This window comes from Narcine bancroftii, chromosome 1 (genome assembly GCF_036971445.1).
Source record: "Narcine bancroftii isolate sNarBan1 chromosome 1, sNarBan1.hap1, whole genome shotgun sequence".
Taxonomy (NCBI): Eukaryota; Metazoa; Chordata; class Chondrichthyes; order Torpediniformes; family Narcinidae; genus Narcine; species Narcine bancroftii.
The window spans coordinates 109775457-109793477 of record NC_091469.1 but is presented as its reverse complement, the minus strand read 5'-3'; the positions used below and the strand labels follow the sequence as shown (position 1 = coordinate 109793477).

Here is an 18021-nt window from a genome sequence, read left to right as displayed (position 1 = left end):
AGAGGCAGCGCTCCCCCCGCGAGATCCATCCAACTAATCCAACTGTTGGTAACTCAAGGCGAGGAACCCACGCAGACTGGGGGCTGTTGAATACTGAAGTCAAGTGACTCATACCAGGCTGCTGACTGCTGTAGACTGGTTGAAGGGGTAGCAGGTATCAGAACTGGGACATGAGAGAGTTCCTGATTGGCTCAGAAGTTTGTATCTAGAGCTCGGGTTACTAGTGGTTTGGATTGAAGGCTGTGTGGCTGCAGAGGCTGTGTGAGTACTGGAGGCAAATCCATGGATGGAGACTCTGGGTAGACTCTCTTTTGCTTCTTTTGCTCTACTGTCAGGGACACTGGATAATTTCTGCTGATAGTGAATCTTTGTCTGCCTCATGTAGACTAAAGGAAATTTTGTGTCACATCACATTTTATGTTTTATTACATGACAGTAAAATAATCTTGAATCTTGAATCAAAATTAAAACAGAAGTGCAAAGTGTTGCTTTATAAAGAAAAGTTCTGTTAAAAGCAGTGCAATAGCCATGTTGAGGCAGGATTGTGAGATCAAATTCAACAGCTCCCAGTGCACTTGTGCAGACATGCATCTACGATCCCAGATTGTAGACTAAAATTGATGCACAAAAGGACAAAGAAGAGCACAAAAAACCTTATGAGACATCTCCTCCAGCTTTGGTAAACAAGGTAAGGTCCTAAAGGAGCCTATTATATTATTAATAGCAAAGTTGTAACTAGGGAAGGATTAGGGTCTATTAGTTGCCTGAAGAGTGTGCACAAAATCATTGAGGACTCCTCCCACCCTGCGCACAGAATCTTTCAGCTGCTCCTGTTGGGGAAGAGATACAGGAGGATCAGACCCAGCACCACCAGGCTGAGCAACAGCTTCTTCCCACGTCGGTGAGAATGTTGAACGACCAAAGGAACTGCTCACATTAAACCATCTGAGACTCTCATTTGTACAAAAGAATTTTTATCCATTGATTTATTTATTTTATAGCTAAAATACTTGCATATGTATTATTTGCCGGTATGTGTGTTATGTCTGGCTGTGTGTCTGCGTGTTTTGCACCAAGGTCTGGAGAACGCTGTTTCTTTGGGCTTGTACTTGTACAATCATTTGACAGTATGTTTCACTTGACTTATTAAAAATTAATGACATTGTCTATGTGTGGAGCTGCAGAAGATAGATGTGATCCTAATAGAATATTTTTCATCCTTATAAAATGATGAAAGCTAGATAATTCAGGGAATAGAACAGTGATATCTTGCTAAATACCCACATTACAAAAAGAAGAGGTGCTGGCATTCATCTTTCCCTTTTCTTTGGCTTGGCTTCGCGGATGAAGATTTATGGAGGGGTAAATGTCCACGTCAGCTGCAGGCTCGTTTGTGGCTGACAAGACCGATGCGGGACAGGCAGACACGGTTGCAGCGGTTGCAGGGGAAAATTTGTTGGTTGGGGTTGGGTGTTGGGTTTTTCCTCCTTTGTCTTTTGTCGGTGAGGTGGGCTCTGCAGTCTTCTTCAAAGGAGGTTGCTGCCCGCCGAACTGTGAATCAATTACCAGGATATGAGCTACTGTATCCTAGATCATTGTGGGAAGATTGGAAATAAATTGCTGAGGCCCCGGCAAAAGTATTTGTTTCATAATTAGTCATGAATGAGGAACCGAAAGACTGGAGTGTGGCTTTATTTAGGAAAGGTTGCAAGGAAAAGCATGAGAATTCTGACCATTTGAACCCAATATCTCTGGTGGTTATTATTGGAGGGAATTCTGAAAAAATGGGATCTACATTAGTTTGGAAGGGCAAGGATGAATTAGGGACAGTCAGCATGGCTTTTTGTGGAGAAAATCATGTCTCACAAATGAGATTGAGGTTTTTTTGAAGAGGCCACCTAGAGGATTGGCAAGGAAAGGGTGGAACCTTGTTAAAATTGACTTTTGCAAATCCTTGGGCAAAGTCTCACATGCTAGCCTGGTCTGGAAGGTAAAATCACACAGGATCCAAAATGAACTAGCCAATTGGATATAAAATGAGCTTCATGGGTGTAGACAGAGATTGGTAATGGAGGTTGATTTTCAGAATGGCACTCTGTGAACTGTGGTGTACTGCAGCTAGAACCACTTTTCATTACGGCTCCTAGAACACTTCCACCAGCATTGTCTCCGCTCCATCCTCAACATTCATTGGAGCGACTTCATCCCTAACATCGAAGTACTTGAGATGGCAGAGGCTGACAGCATCGAATCCACGTTGCTGAAGATCCAACTGTGCTGGGTGGGTCACGTCTCCAGAATGGAGGACCATCGCCTTCCCAAGATCATGTTATATGGTGAGCTCTCCACTGGCCACCGAGACAGAGGTGCACCAAAGAAGAGGTACAAGGACTGCCTAAAGAAAGCTCTTGGTGCCTGCCACATTGACCACCGCTAGTGGGCTAATATCGCCTCAAACCGTGCATCTTGGCGCCTCACAGTTCGGCGGGCAGCAACCTCCTTTGAAGAAGACCACAGAGCCCACCTCACTGACAAAAGACAAAGGAGGAAAAACCCAACACCCAACCCCAACCAACCAATTTTCCCTTGCAACCGCTGCAACTGTATCTGCCTGTCCCGCATCGGACTTGTCAGCCACAAACAAGCCTGCAGCTGACGTGGACATTACCCCTCCATAAATCTTCGTCCGCGAAGCCAAGCCAAAGATATTAACAATTTGGATGAGAATGTAGTTGGCATTGTTAGTAAATTTGTGGATAACACTAACATTGATGGTGTAGTGGACAATGAAGAACATTATCTAAAATTACAGCAGGATCTAGATTCCAGATTAAGTGGGAATATTGGTTAAGGTAATTTCACATGAAACTTAACTCAGGCAAGTGCAAAGTTATGCATTTTGTTAAATTAAACCTGGGAAGGTATACATGGTGAGTGGCAAAGAATTGGAGAGTGTTGTAGAACTGAGAGGCCTATGGAAACAAGTACAATTTCCTTAAAGAGGTGACATGGCTTGACAGAGTGGTGAAGATGTTTGTTACATTTGCCTTCATTAATCGGGGCATTTAGTGCAAGAGGTGAAATGTTATATTGGTTCCAAGATATTGATGAGTCTGCACTTAGAGTATTGTGTGGATTTCTGTCCACCTAGCTATTGGAAGGTGCCATTAATGAAAGATATGAATTTAGTAGATATTTGGAGGAGATTAAATCCTAAAGAAAAATATTTTTTTGTTTTATACATTTTGACACGATCCCTATTCTAGAATAGATTTGTTTTTGCTATCACCACAAATGCAAGGTCATGTATTGAAGGCTGAATATAAGAGCAGAACTTTGTCTGATCATTCTTTGTTATTAATAACATGTACCTGTTTAGAGAGAATTGATAATATATATCGATGGAGATATAATTCATTGTTTTTGAAAAATGTAGAATTTTGAAATTTTATAAGAGATCAAATACAGTTGCTTTTGAAAATAAATATGGGCTTAGTTAATGCTTAAAAAGCATATTTGAGGGGATAAATTATTAGTTTTACTGCTAAAATTAAGAAACAACATGTAACTGCTGTAGAGAAGGAGATAGAGATTTTATAAAAAGGTATACAACAGAATTCAACAGTTAAGAAAATATGAAATTACAATATAATTCATTACAAACTTATAAGTTGAGAAGTTATTACAGAGATCTAGGCAAAGATATTATGAATTGGGGAAAGAGCTCATAAAGTTTTAGCTTGGTAGTTAAAAGCGGAACAAGTCTCAAGAACATTAAATGATATTAGGGATGATTCAATGATTACATATAATCTCAGGAGATTAATGATGAAAAATTATATACATCCAAAGTAGTGGAGGATGAGGTTAAATTGAACATTTCTTGTCTTATCTGGATTTACCCTTTTTAAGTGGTATGGATATTAAAGATTTGGATGCTCCTTTTACTGCTAAAGAAGTAATAGACACACTCCAATCCATGCCAAATGGGAAGTCTCCAGCGGATGATGGTCTTACTTCAGAATTTTATAAAAAATTTCAAGATATTGAAATTATTGATGGAAGAACTGAAACATACGACGGAGGTTTTTTCTTTTCCGGATTCTTTTTCTCAACCAATTATTACAATTATTCTTAAGAAAGATAGGGACCAATTGAAAGCTGAATCTTATAGACCAATTTCATTATTGAATGTTGATTATAAAGCTGTAATGAAGATTTTAGCTAATAGGTTTGCTAAATATTTACAAGATTTAATTCATTTAATTCACTTTTGGGTTTTATTAAAAATTGTTATTCAGCAGATAATATTGAAGTTGATTTCTTTGATTAACACTTCTCAGGAGGGATCCAACCTACCAATGGTTATTTCATTAGATGCAGAAAAGGCCTTTGATAGAGTAGAGTGGAGTTTTTTTTTATTTAAAGTTTTAGAGAAATTTAAATTGGCCAAATTTTTATTGGTTGGATTAAGGCTTTATATAGAAGTTCTACTGCTAGAGTTGTGACAAATGGACAGCTATCTTTACCTTTTACATTGACTAGATCGACGAGACAAGGCTGTCTTTTGTCACCAGCTCTATTTGCATTATTGAACCTTTGGCTCAGATGATTAGACAAGATAGTAATATTAAAGGTATTAAGGTGAAATCTGATGTATTTAAAATTAATTTACTTGCAGATGTTGTTTTGATATATCTAACAGAACCTCAGAATTCTTTGAAGTATTTACATAACAGATTTGACAATATGGTGAGATACCAGGTTATAAAATTAATTGGGAAAAAAGTGAGATTATGTCATTAGCTGAAATGGATTATTCTTCTTGTAAGCATATTGTGAAATTTAAATGGTCGGATCAGATTAAGTACTTAGGTTTTAAGGTAGGTAGTAAGTATAGTTACTTATATGAATTAAATTATTTACCATTACTGTCTAAAATTAAACATGAATTGAATCAATTGAAAGATTTACAAATTACATTAATAGGAAGAGTTAATTGTATTAAAATGGATATTTTCCCTCAAATTCAGTATTTATTTCAATCTATTCCTTGTAAGATACCTCAAAAACAATTTAAGGACTTAAATGCTTCGGTAAGTAAATTTTTATGAAAGGATAAAATGGTAAGGGTATCTTTATGAAAATTAACGTAAATATGAATTAGGAGGTTTGCAGCTCCCTAATTTTCAAAATTATTATGATGCAGCACAATTAAAATCTATTAATATGATGTTTGAAATGGACAGACCTTTGATATGTGCTAATATTGAATTATCTCAAATTGATGAAAAGAGGATGGATCAGTTTATTTATAGATGAAACTCTAAGTTATTGAATAGTTATAACTTACCTGTTTTGAAACACTCAATGAACTTATGGTATAAAAAAATGAAGATACAGGTGTTCAAGGTAAGATTTCAGGCAAAACTCCTTTGTATCAAAATAAGCTTTTCCCCTTTATACTTAATAATCAGCTTTTGAAGTTATGGGATCAAAAGAGTATTAAATTTGTGCAAGTTTGTTATGAAGCAGAATATTTTATTTATTTTCAAAGAATGAAAGAGAAATGTGATATCTCTTCAAATACTCTCTTTTCTTATTATTAAATTAAAGCTTTAATGTTGCATAATTTTAGACGTACTTTATGGTTACCTAGATGGTCTAAGTTCGATATTTTACTTACTGAGGGTGGTAAGAAAGGATTTATCTCTGAGATGTATGCTTTATTACAGAATAAAATGCCTAAGTTGGATTCACATAAATCTAAATTGAAATGGTAGAAAGATTTAGATGATTGGATGAATTTATGTAGGGATAGAATGCCTAAAATTATAAAGGTAAGGTATCGATTAGTTCATTATAATTTTATTCATCAATTATATTTAACTCCAGAAAAATTAAGGAGATATAATTTCATTTCTTCGGATTTATGTTTTAGCTATCATAAGGATGTATGTTCTTTTTTGCATTCTACTTGGCTATGTAAAACAGTAAAACCTTTTTGGAATAGACTTAAGGAACATTTAGAAACTATTTTGAAAGTGAAATTTTCATTAGATCCTTTAGTATTTTTGTTGGGTAATATTAAGAGGTTGTGTTTAGAATTAAGATTAAATTCATTCCAAATTGCTTTTTTGAGACTGGCATCAGCTGTAGCTAGAAAATATTTGGCAATTGGAAAAAAAAGAGTGATTTGACTTTTTAGAGATAGCATATGGAATTTAGGTTATGTATTCCATCTGAACCATCGAACAAAGCAAGGAGCTCTTTATCAGTGATGTAGAAAGAAACGAAGCCCACAAAGCAACACTTTCCCTTCCCTTCTCTTCCCTACCCTTCCACATTTGAACCTTACAATATTTATACCTGAGTAAAAATGAGATAATTTGAGTTTACACATGTGGACCTTCTATACCACTTTGAACTACAGAAGAGAACTAATGAGCACAGAGAGATGTAGTGTTAATTAGTTTGAAAATAGAGCCTCAAACCTCATTGGACAGTGAAAGGTTCAAACCCTGCTCCCATGTCATTCTTAAATGGCCATGTCTTAGACCAGTTAACCTCATAGATAACCCTTTGTCGAAAGGTTGTAATCCAAAAAAGAAGTATCAAGAATATTCATCTCAGGAGCTCTAGGAAAATTGGGGAACTGAGATTGAATAAAATGCCTGATATCTAAATATCTGGAAAAAAAAAGAGCATTTGGTAAATAGAATTTTCCAACGAATTGTTCAAAAGATGCAAAACTGTTATCAATGAAAAGGTCTTTAAGACATTTAATACCTAATCTATACCTATATTAATAGCAGAATCCTGCAAGGAAGGCTGAAAAGGGTCATAATGGGGCTTACAAGAGAAAAGCCCTGAAATCCAAAATATCTTCTAAACTGCACCCATATTCTCAAACTGTATTATACAACCAGACTGTCCGTTAGTTTATATGAAACAAAAGGAAAGGGTCACAAGAAAATGCTAAGATAGAAAGATTTTTGCTGAATTTTTAATTCCATTTCTACCCATGCAGGATGGTCAGCTCCAGTAATGAAACTGTAACAAGAACATAAGTTTACGCATATTAACTGCCCAATAATAAAATATGAAATTAGGAAGCGCTAAACCACCTTTAGACTTTTGGAGATGAATTTTATTTAAACAGGGGTGCTTGTCATATTTAAGACAATATAAGCAAATCGATTGTCAAAAAACAATTTAGGAATAAAAATTGGTAGAGACCGAAAGAGATACAAAAATTTACATTGAATGTTCATTTTAATAGAATTACTACGACCACATCGAAGAGATGAATAAAGAAGATAATTTCATTAAAGACAGTTTCACATGCATAAGTAGAGAAATTGTTCCCGAAAAAGATGCCTTATGATACTTCGTAATTGTAATGGAAAGATAAGTAAATTGATCCTTCATAATCTTAAAAGGAAAATTAGAATACATTACGACAGGAGAGTTTGAAGGGAAAACTTCATTCTTAAATAAATTTAACTTATACCCTGAAAACCGACTAAACTGGGAAGTAGGATAGTTAGGGAAGGTAAAGAAGTATCAGGGTTTGATATGAAAAGCAAAAGGTCATCTGCATAAAGGGAAACTTTATGTTCAGTTCCCTTCCTGTTGATCCCTGAAATATCTCTGCACTCACTCTGATAGATGTAAAATAGATGATGCTTCTTTAATGGATATGTTCTGAACATGCCCCAATTTGGAAAAATATTGGAAGGTTTTTCAAACATTATCAGAGATCCTCAAATCCCTTAGTTGCTCTGTTTACTAACTCCAATTAAATGTCACATTTTACCTTTTACTTCGTGCTGGCCCGATGTGTAATTTTGATTAAGTGGAACAATAATACCCCACCTACTCTTGCACAATGGTTAAGGGACATATTGTCCAGTTTAAATGTGGAAAAAATTAGATACCCAATTAATGATTCAAATATTAGATTCTGAATGTCATGGACTATTACCATAATCTCCACAATCAGTGTTAAAACAGAATTTTGGCCGTGTTGTCTCACTTCAGAGTGAGCTACTTTGTTTCATCAATGTTAACTTTCAACCTTGTTGAGGGTCAGGGCTTTTAAATTTTAAATTTATTATATCCATTCTTTATAATTATAGCTCTGTTTTGGGAACAGAGCTATAATTGCAGTGCTTTTCTTTATCATTTTTTTCTGTAGCACATTCCATAATTGTACTGTACTAACTTATTATTACTGAAAATTAATAAAATATATGTTAATAAGAAAGAAACTTACAACATTTATTATATTTTAAAATCTTCTTTCTTGGTATGAAGAATAGAATTCTTTGGCCATTATTTAGCCTTTGATTAACATTTAGGTATCTATTCATTTTCCCGGGCTGTTTCTGGAAGTATAAACGAGTTGCTGCATTTCTGATGTTACAACAGATGACAATACTTCAAAAGTAGTTAATTGGATTCAAAATGATTGAAGGCATCCTGAGACTGTACAAGGTACAACACAAATATTAGGCTTTTAGCCCTCGGCTAGTCATGTTTTGCCTACTAGGTTCCTGGAATGTGGTGGGATACAATGCACATGGATGGTAAGTTCAGGTCCTGATTCCTGGAAGGGTGTTCCAGTCAATGAAATCCTTAATACCTGTTTAGGTGAGGACAACTTCCTATTGTGCTGCACTGAAGCATAGGAGAGTGGCAGATAACTCATGCTCTCATTTCTGTGAATATTAATATGAATTTGGAGCAAGTGCAAAACTGCTGTTTATTGACTTACCTCCACACAGATCCATCACTTGATTTATTTTTATTTTGCTGATTGTATTACTGCTTCTGAATGATGCCTTCTCTTGGTTTGACATTTTCTTTAATGCTTGTTTTGAAATCACTGGAAATGCCTTTCAAAGGATGTAAGCAGCACAGTTTGCTTATTTGTACAATGAATGGCACAACTGGTTATTACAGATGGGTTGCAGGCTCAGTATTTTCAATTACATGTAATGTATGCAAAATGAAATATTATAAGTAGCTTTGGAAGAATTCAAACTAAGATCATCAACGAGGGAATGTAACACTGCAGGAGGATGAATAACAGATGTTCACCATAAGCAAATAGAAACAGGATATCAAATGAGAAGGGATTAAGGAACAATGCATTGATCAATTTAGCCATCTGGTCAGGTTCGATCGAGATGCAGTAATGGCAACAAAACCAGTTTACCTATCTTGGCTGCACCATTTCATCAGATGCAAGGATCGACAACGAGATAGACAACAGACTCGCCAAGGCAAATAGCGCCTTAGGAAGACCACACAAAAGAGTCTGGAAAAACAACCAACTGAAAAACCTCACAAAGATAAGCGTATACAGAGCCGTTGTCATACCCACACTCCTGTTCGGCTCCGAATCATGGGTCCTCTACCGGCATCACCTACGGCTCCTAGAACGCTTCCACCAGCGTTGTCTCCGCTCCATCCTCAACATCCATTGGAGTGACTTCATCCCTAACGTCGAAGTACTTGAGATGGCAGAGGCCGACAGCATCGAGTCCACGCTGCTGAAGAACCAGCTGCGCTGGGTGGGTCACGTCTCCAGAATGGAGGACCATCGCCTTCCCAAGATCGTGTTATATGGCAAGCTCTCCACTGGCCACCGTGACAGAGGTGCACCAAAGAAGAGGTACAAGGACTGCCTAAAGAAATCTCTTGGTGCCTGCCACATTGACCACCGCCAGTGGGCTAATATCGCCTCCAACCGGGCATCTTGGCGCCTCACAGTTTGGTGGGCAGCAACCTCCTTTGAAGAAGACCGCAGAGCCCACCTCACTGACAAAAGGCAAAGGAGGAAAAACCCAACACCCAACCCCAACCAACCAATTTTCCCCTGCAGCCACTGCAACCGTGTCTGCCTGTCCCGCATCGGACTTGTCAGCCACAAATGAGCCTGCAGCTGACGTGGACTTTTACCTCCTCCATAAATCTTCGTCCGCGAAGCCAAGCCAAAGAATGGCAACAAAGCCACTGCTGTGGACCGGGAAAAGCAGAAGTAAGTGCCTAGATACACACACATGCTTGATGCCTCTAAAGGGTGTCTCCTTTGCTTCTCTTTCTTGTTTTTAGAGTGACCCTGGGCTAGTGGTGCCCCTGAGAGTGAATTTTCAGGGGAAGCAAACAAAAACAAATGTATTTTGAACCAATGACCATAAAATAATCTTGAATCTTGAATTTTGATATGTTGATCACACTGATGGACTGATGGATCACACTGATGAAAGAGAAATGTAGAATAAAGAATATTCTAATCTAAAGCATTTTGAGGGGAGCATGATCAGCTTAATATTAATGTCAGAAAGCTTTCATTAATCTTGTGAAATTTCAGAAGATTGTAAAATGGGTTTATCTGAACAAAATTAAAACAGAGTTTACTGCAGGGATAGTCAATTTCTGTTGCAATGCTCCCACAAAGAGCTGACAGAAATGAGGTAGGACACCAATCCCAGACATTTCTTAGTTCTAGTTATGGCCAAGAAACAAATAGGGCACACCATTCAAACCTGTAAATTAATTTTCTTATTGCTGTCTGGTGGAGTCTTAGAGCACATTGTGGTAATTCATAAAAGATCACACTTCATATCAACTATTGAGAGTGAGAATCTTTTTCCATTGATCACCACCTCCCTATCCTTGCAACTAATGGAAATATAACCAATACATACACTGAAATTAAAAAAAAATCACTGGGTAATATTGAAAAAAACATGTCAAAATCTAAAATATATTATTCATCCTGTCAGGTAGTGTTAAAATTATTTATTTCTTCATTCTTACTATTTTATTTGTTTTAAAATAAAAAAGCAGTTGCCTACATCAATAAGAAGAGCACTTTACGGTAATGATTTCCAACAATATTGTGTTCATGATGTTTTCAGTCTCTCTCCTGTAGTTCTAATGTGCATATACAAGAGAAACAATTGAGAGAAATATATAGAATTTGATGCTAAAAATCTGAGCGATTTTTTTTATTTTTGAGGTTTTACAATTGAACAGCAGGGAGAAAACAACAACACAAATTTTCAGTCATTACAATTGAGTATACAATCAGTTTAAAATTGTTTGGCTTTCAATATAGTAGTGGGGACTTGTGGAGAACAGTTGGATGGGAGGAGGTGTTGTGGAGTTGAAAATCAACTTGACATCAGCTTTGCTTATTTTGCAATTTGCAGTAGAAAAAGAGGCTGAGGATTATCAGTTCGTTTGAGATATTGCAAAAAGTTAAACTTCATAGAGGTTTTCAAAATCATGAATAAATTTAATAGGATAACTTGGAAATAAGAATGAGGATGGCATACTTTCAAAATAGTTAAATTTATTATCACATACTGTGGGAAGCTTAGATTTCTAGGCAACCTGCAAAAAAAGATGCCACTCTCTGGCACTATTTTGAATTTTAAAATTTACAGTAAACCACATGAATAAACAATCAACAGGAAAAATGATTAGTCATGGTGTGAGAGTACAGGATCACCAATGTAGATATTTGTATATATTTACATATAGCAGTAGTGATTGGCTGAGAGCCGTAGCCTCGCCTACTGGTAGGTCATAAAGGGATGCTCCTAACCAGACCCAGGTCAGTCTGGACTGGTTGACCTCGATGTACTACACTCCAGTCTTTTGCTAATAAAAGCCTTGGTTTGAGTCAACAAGTCTTTGAGTCATTCGACACGCTACAATTTTATTAGCAAAAATTTCAACGAATGGAGCGAATGCTGTGACCGGAATGCATCAGCATCGACCTGCAGTCAGCTACTGCTCAGAGTGACTTCAGGCACTGGGTGAAGGGCTTCGAGGCATACCTGCAGCGATCAGACCTAATCATGGAGGAAGGCATGGATAAGTTACTAGTCCTGATGTCCATGGTGTCCATGAGGGTCTATGAAAACATTCAGGATGCGACCTCCTACACCGCTGCCATGAATGTGCTGAGGGGATTCTACGAGCAGCCAGTGAATAAGGTTTAAGCCAGGCACATGCTAGCGACCAGGAGGCAGCAGCCCGGTGAGTCCTGCAAAGCCTACCTCCAGTCACTGAGGTTATTGGATAGAGCTTGTGCATGTACTGAGAAAATGGCGATCTGATCTGGGACACTTATGTGGCAGTGGTCCGTTCCAATGAAGTGAGGCAATGATTGCTGGAGCATGGGGGAGATAGCCTGACAGAGACCATTCAAATTGATGAAACGTTGGAGGCTGTAGCCCTAAACATGGACACCTATACACAGGGCTGGAGCCCCCATTACAATGTGAGTAGAATGCCTACATTTAACACAGTCTCCCCACATCCCGCCAATGGCCTCGCCGCTGCTGCCACGCTACATGATGCGGCCCTGAAGTGCTACTTCTGTGGGAAGGAGAAGCACAGCTGGTCACTGTGCCCTGCGAGGAAGGCCCGATGCCAGAAGTGAGGGAAGAACGGCCACTTTGCCACCGTTGGCCAGTCCAAAATGGCCGCCGTCAAAGACAGTGCCTCAGTGCCTTAACTCTCCAAGTTAAAATCATTCGTCCTCAGACCTCTCATTCAATAAGAGCAAGGAATTGATCGGGCAGCAACACTTGACATCACGACGCAAACACCACGGCGGAAGGTGCCGCCTTCGCAATGCTCCACCCTCGCCACTATGAGGCAAATCTCCACCCTCGCCGCTGTGATGCTGATCCCCGACATGTGCCCCTCCCCGACCAATGGGACTTGTGAGCCAGCAGGCCCCAAGGGACTGTCTGCACAGCAATGGTCACTGCTTCCATAGCCTGCCGCCGCCGACAACTATGATCGACCCCAGCACCAGAAGGCCCTGCTGACCCACCTGCACTGCAAGAATCGCAGCCTCCACAGCTTACCACTGACTCTGGCTGAATGCTGCCGCCTCTGCCACTCACCACCGACGGCCCGCCCACGCTGATGACATCACCACACAAGAGTAGCATGCACCACGTTGAGTCCCCAAGATGCTCCGCCCCTACTCCAGCGATGTGAGGATCTACCGGACAGCCCACCCAGTGACAAGTGACATCATCACGCCAGCCCCGACAGTCAACACTACAAGCAACAGCATCACTCCCTGTATCGGTTGCTGCATCAGTAACATTAGACCAGGACCAACCACACGCCCTAGCTAAGGCTATGGAAAAGATTAAGGTGAACAATCAATACACTAACTCTCTGTTGGTTTCAGGTTCAATGGAGAGCTTCATTCATCCAGACCTGGTCCAATGATGCACGCTAGCAGTACACCAGACCAACCAGAAGATCTCGCTGGCCTCAAGAGCCCACTTGATGGGCATCAGGGGGTGTTGTGTCATGACCTTTAAAGTTTAGGGCATCAAATTTACAGGGTTTAAGTTGCTAGTTCTATCTCAGTTATGTGCATCTGTGTTGTTGGAGTTGGATTTCCAATGTCATTTTAAACATCACTGCATTAGGGGGGCTCCCCACTCTCCACTCTCTCTCTGCCACCACTCTTCCCTGGAGACCTCCTGCCAGTGACAGCCCACGCCAGTCCCTGCACCCTGATGGTCCACTTGCAGCCTCTCCACCCTCCAGGTCGCTCCTCCAGCACTCTTCGCCAACCTCACCCCTGGCTGGAAACTGATTGCCACAAAAAGTCAGCAGTACAGCTTCGGCGACAGGAAAATTATTAAAAGTGAGGTGCGCAGACTGCGAGATGAGGGCATAATTGAGTCCAGTGCAAGTCCCCGCAGGGTGCAGGTGGTAGTAGTGAAGAACAGCGAGAAGCTGCAGATGGTGGTTTACTACAGCCAAACAGTCAACCGCTTCACGCTCTTGGATGCTTACCCTCTTCCACGAATCACGGATATGATGAATCAGATCGCCCAATACCATGTGTTTTCCTCCAATGAGCTCCGATCAGCCTACCAGCAGCTCCCGGTCCACACAGAAGACCACCCTTTCATGGCCTTCAAAGCGAACGGGCATTTATATCAATTCCCCTGGGTTCCCTTTGATGTCACAAATGGCATCACGGTCTTTCAGCGAGTGATGGACCAGATAGTAGACTAGAATGGCCTAACAGCTACATTCCCATATCTGGACAATATCACCATCTGTGGCCACGACCCGCAGGACCACGACGCCAAACTTGAGAAATGTTTCCAAATGGTGAAACGGCTGAATCTGACCTACAATTTCGAAAAGTGTGTCTTCTGGACCACTTGCCTCACTATTCTAAGTTGCATGATGGAAAACGAGGTGGTAAAGCTGGACCCCGACTGCATGCGCCCTCTTATGGACCTTTCACTGCCCCAAACCCAGAAGACACTCAAATACTGACTGGGTTTTTTTCCTACTACATCCAATGGGTCCCACAGTACGCTGACAAGGCTCAGCCACTCATCAAGTCCATTTCCTTCCCCTTGTCAGCAGAACCCAGAGCGGCCTTCAAACACATAAAGTCGGACATCGCCGCGGCCACTCTGCACGCTGTCAATGAATCCATACCCTTCCAGGTGGAGAGTGAAGCGTCCGACTTTGCATTGGCAGCCACCTTTAAACTAGGCCGGTCGGCCTGTTGCTTTCTTTTCTAGGACCCTCCAGGGCCCTGAAAGTCGACACTCCTCTGTTGAGAAGGAGGCCCAGGCCATCGTATAGGATGTATGTCATTGGAGACATTACCTTGCTGGCAGGTGATTTACACTACTGACTCACCAACGCCCGGTCTCATTTATGTTTAGTGGCAACCAGCAGGGTAAGATCAAACTCTCCACCTTCAACTATGATATCCTGTACAAGACTGGCAAACTCAATGACCCGCCCGACACCCTTTCCTTGGGACATGCATCAGTGTACAACTGGACAGGCTTCAGATACTCCACAAGGAACTTTGTCATCTGGGGGTCACCAGGTTTGCCCACTTTGAAAAGGCCCACAGCCTGCCCTACACAGTTGAGGCCCAGTATGCGCTGAGTGCAAACCCAATTTCTTCCAGCCCGATAAGACCCAAGTCATCAAAACTACCCGGCCCATCCTACTTGAAGGACAAATTAGGAAGCAGTCTGAGTTTATCAGAGGGAAGTAACTTTGAATATGTGATTACAGACACAATGATAATCAAAAGATTTATAACAAATATGTATATTAAACTGCAAGAAAAGGAGAATGAGGAAACAAATGGTAAAACTAAACAAAAATGGGAACAAGATTTAAATATAAAGATAAAAAAGGAAACATGGGAGAAGTTATGTTCTGGAACGATGAGAAATACAATAAATACGAGGTTACGTATGATACAATATAACTGGATACACAGGCTATACATTACACCTCAAAAGTTAAATAAATGGGACCCAACAGTATCTGATAGATGTTTTTGATGTAAAAAAGAAATGGGAACAACAATTCATGCAATCTGGACATGTGAGAAAGTAGAAAAATTTTGGGAAGATCTAAACCAAATATTAAATAAAATAACAGAAAACAATATATCAAAGAATCCAGAGATCTTCCTCCTAAGTAACATAAAAAACAAAGAATTTGGAATTGACTTGGAGGATGCACAAAAAAGATTTGTTAAGATAGCTCTAGCCGTAGCAAAAAAATGTATTATGTCAACCTGGAAATCGGAAGATAATTTGAAAATACAACAATGGTATGTAGAAATGAATAAATGTATTCCATTAGAAAAAATAACATATAGTTTAAGAAATAATATTGAAATATCTGAACAAATATTGGAGCCTTACATGAAACACAATAACGAAAACCTACCGGGGATATTCACTACCTAAATTAATGAAAGGAGAAGGAAATGAAAAGAATTGACTCACTGGAACTTCTTGTTTATTTTTATTGAATGACAACATTGTTTGACTGGTTTAATGTATCCTAGATTTTGTACTTTAAATGGACGAGAGGGGGGAGGTAGGGAGGAGGGAGGGGGGGGGGGAGAAAATGGCACTATATATATTTGAAAAGGAAAAAGTATGTATCATGGTTAATGTGGTTTATGGTGTGAAAAATAAAAAATTAAAAAAATAAAAAAAACCACCCGGCCCTTCAGTGTGGACTTCAAGGGACCTCTACCGTCGGCGAACTGTAATACCTACATTCTCACAGTGATCAACGAGTACTCCCACTTCCTGTTCGCTATCCCCTGTTCAGGCATGACCTCCTCATCAGTCATAGACACACTACGCGCCTTCTTCACCATTTTTGGGTATCCACAGTGACAAGGGGGGTCCTTGTATATGAGTGCAGAACCGAGGCAGAATCTTATGGAACATGGCATTGGTTCAAGCAGGAGCACTAGCTACAACCCGCGTGGTAACGGGCAGGTCAAAAGGGAGAATGCCACTGTCCGGTCCAAAAGCCTCCCCACTGCTCCCTGGCAGGACGTTCTCCTAAATGCTCTACACTCTATCAGGTAAGTCCCTGTTATGCACTGCCACCAACGCTACCCCACACGAATGTATGTTCTCGTTTCTACGGAAGTTGGAATCAGGAACAACCACACTGGCTTGGCTAACAGCTCCAGGACCTGTCCTTCTGAGACGTCATGTCTGCTACTCAAAAAACGACCCCCTAGTCAACCGGGTAACGCTGTTACATGCGAACCCACACTATGCCTATATCGAGTACCCGGACAGGCAGGAGGACGCCATTTCAGTAAGGGATCTGGCCCAAGCCCGGTCTAACGTTGTCACATTCCAACCCCAACCTCCATCCAATCCTCTCCTTGGTTACATGCCGTGGCAGCAGGACCAGCAGCACCTTGCAGATGACAACGGCAGCAGATTGGACCAGCCCACGGCCAACGATGCCTGCGGACTAGGCGAAACTGCGCCCACTCTTGGGGACCCCAGCGATGATACTCTGCCAGATACCCCTATTCTGGTGTCACTGCGGTCATGTCGGACAATCAGGCCTCCCGACCGTTACAGCCCATGAACACTGCATGCTACCCCCCTATTTTTTTTCTCTTTCGGTCTCTTCTTCTCTTTCTTTCCCTTTTACTCACTCCGGGGTATTTTCCTAAAGAAGGGGTGAATGTGATAGTACAGAATACTATCATCAATGTATATATTTGTATATATTTACATATTGTAGTAGTAATTGGCTGAGAGCCATAGCCACTCCTACTGGCAGGAGATAAAGGGCCGCTCCTAACCAGACCCAGGTCAGTCTGGACTGGTCGACCTCGATGTAATACGCTCCATTCTTTTGCTAATAAAAGCCTTGGTTTGAGTCAACAAGTCTTTGAGTCATTCGATGCACTACATATGGCAATGTTTAAACCTGGGTTTCTAGCATTTAACATAAAAGCAAAGCAAAATTTTCCTGTAAAAGCAGGCTCTCTGGCCACCTTAACTGTCCTGCCTCCTGGTAGGCAGCATGACCTTGTTATTCCAGCCTCTGCTGCCACTGGTACTTCTTTTGTCCACCCAATAAGATATCAACATGTGAACATTTTGTAACTGGGATGGCCATTACACACCAGTTTTGGTCCAATGGCAATTAGTTCCAATACAGCAGGTGAGTAGAGTTAAGGTTAGGATAATTTACTGTTCTAGTTACTGTTGATTCAGTCTCATTAGAAATTACCACTTACATTTGTCCCATGATTTCACTATTGTCATCCAATTCCACTCACCTTTATGAGGGTCCATGGTATCCCTGGTCCTGGGCAGTCTCATCATCCTTCACTCCTCATTCAAGAGTAAGACCTGGTCCATTACACTCCGTTGAGAAGGTCAGCGTGGCTGCCAGTATGAAAACTTCTTCTGTGATCTCATTTTTTTCTGTAGCTGATATCTGTTCCTTCTTTCCCTAGATCCAGAATTTCAATCTTTGACCATATAGAAAAAAAAATCCTGATGTCACCTTTGGCCTTAGAAAATTTAACCCTGAGCAAATATTAGAAAACTTAAGTTTTAATATTTTTAATTTAGAGACAGGTCTTTCTGGGCCTTCAGCCTGCGCTGCCCAAACACAGCAATTAACCCACAA

At 40.3% G+C, this 18021-nt stretch overlaps 1 long non-coding RNA gene across 1 annotated transcript in view; it reads left to right on the top strand.

The window, feature by feature from the left end:
- The first annotated feature begins 550 nt into the window (after positions 1 to 550).
- LOC138742283 (uncharacterized) overlaps positions 551 to 18021 on the top strand; it is a 30938-nt gene continuing 13467 nt past the window's right edge. Inside the window, exon 1 of the long non-coding RNA XR_011344034.1 lies at positions 551 to 688. This is a non-coding gene — a long non-coding RNA (uncharacterized lncRNA). The remainder of the gene's footprint in view (positions 689 to 18021) is intronic.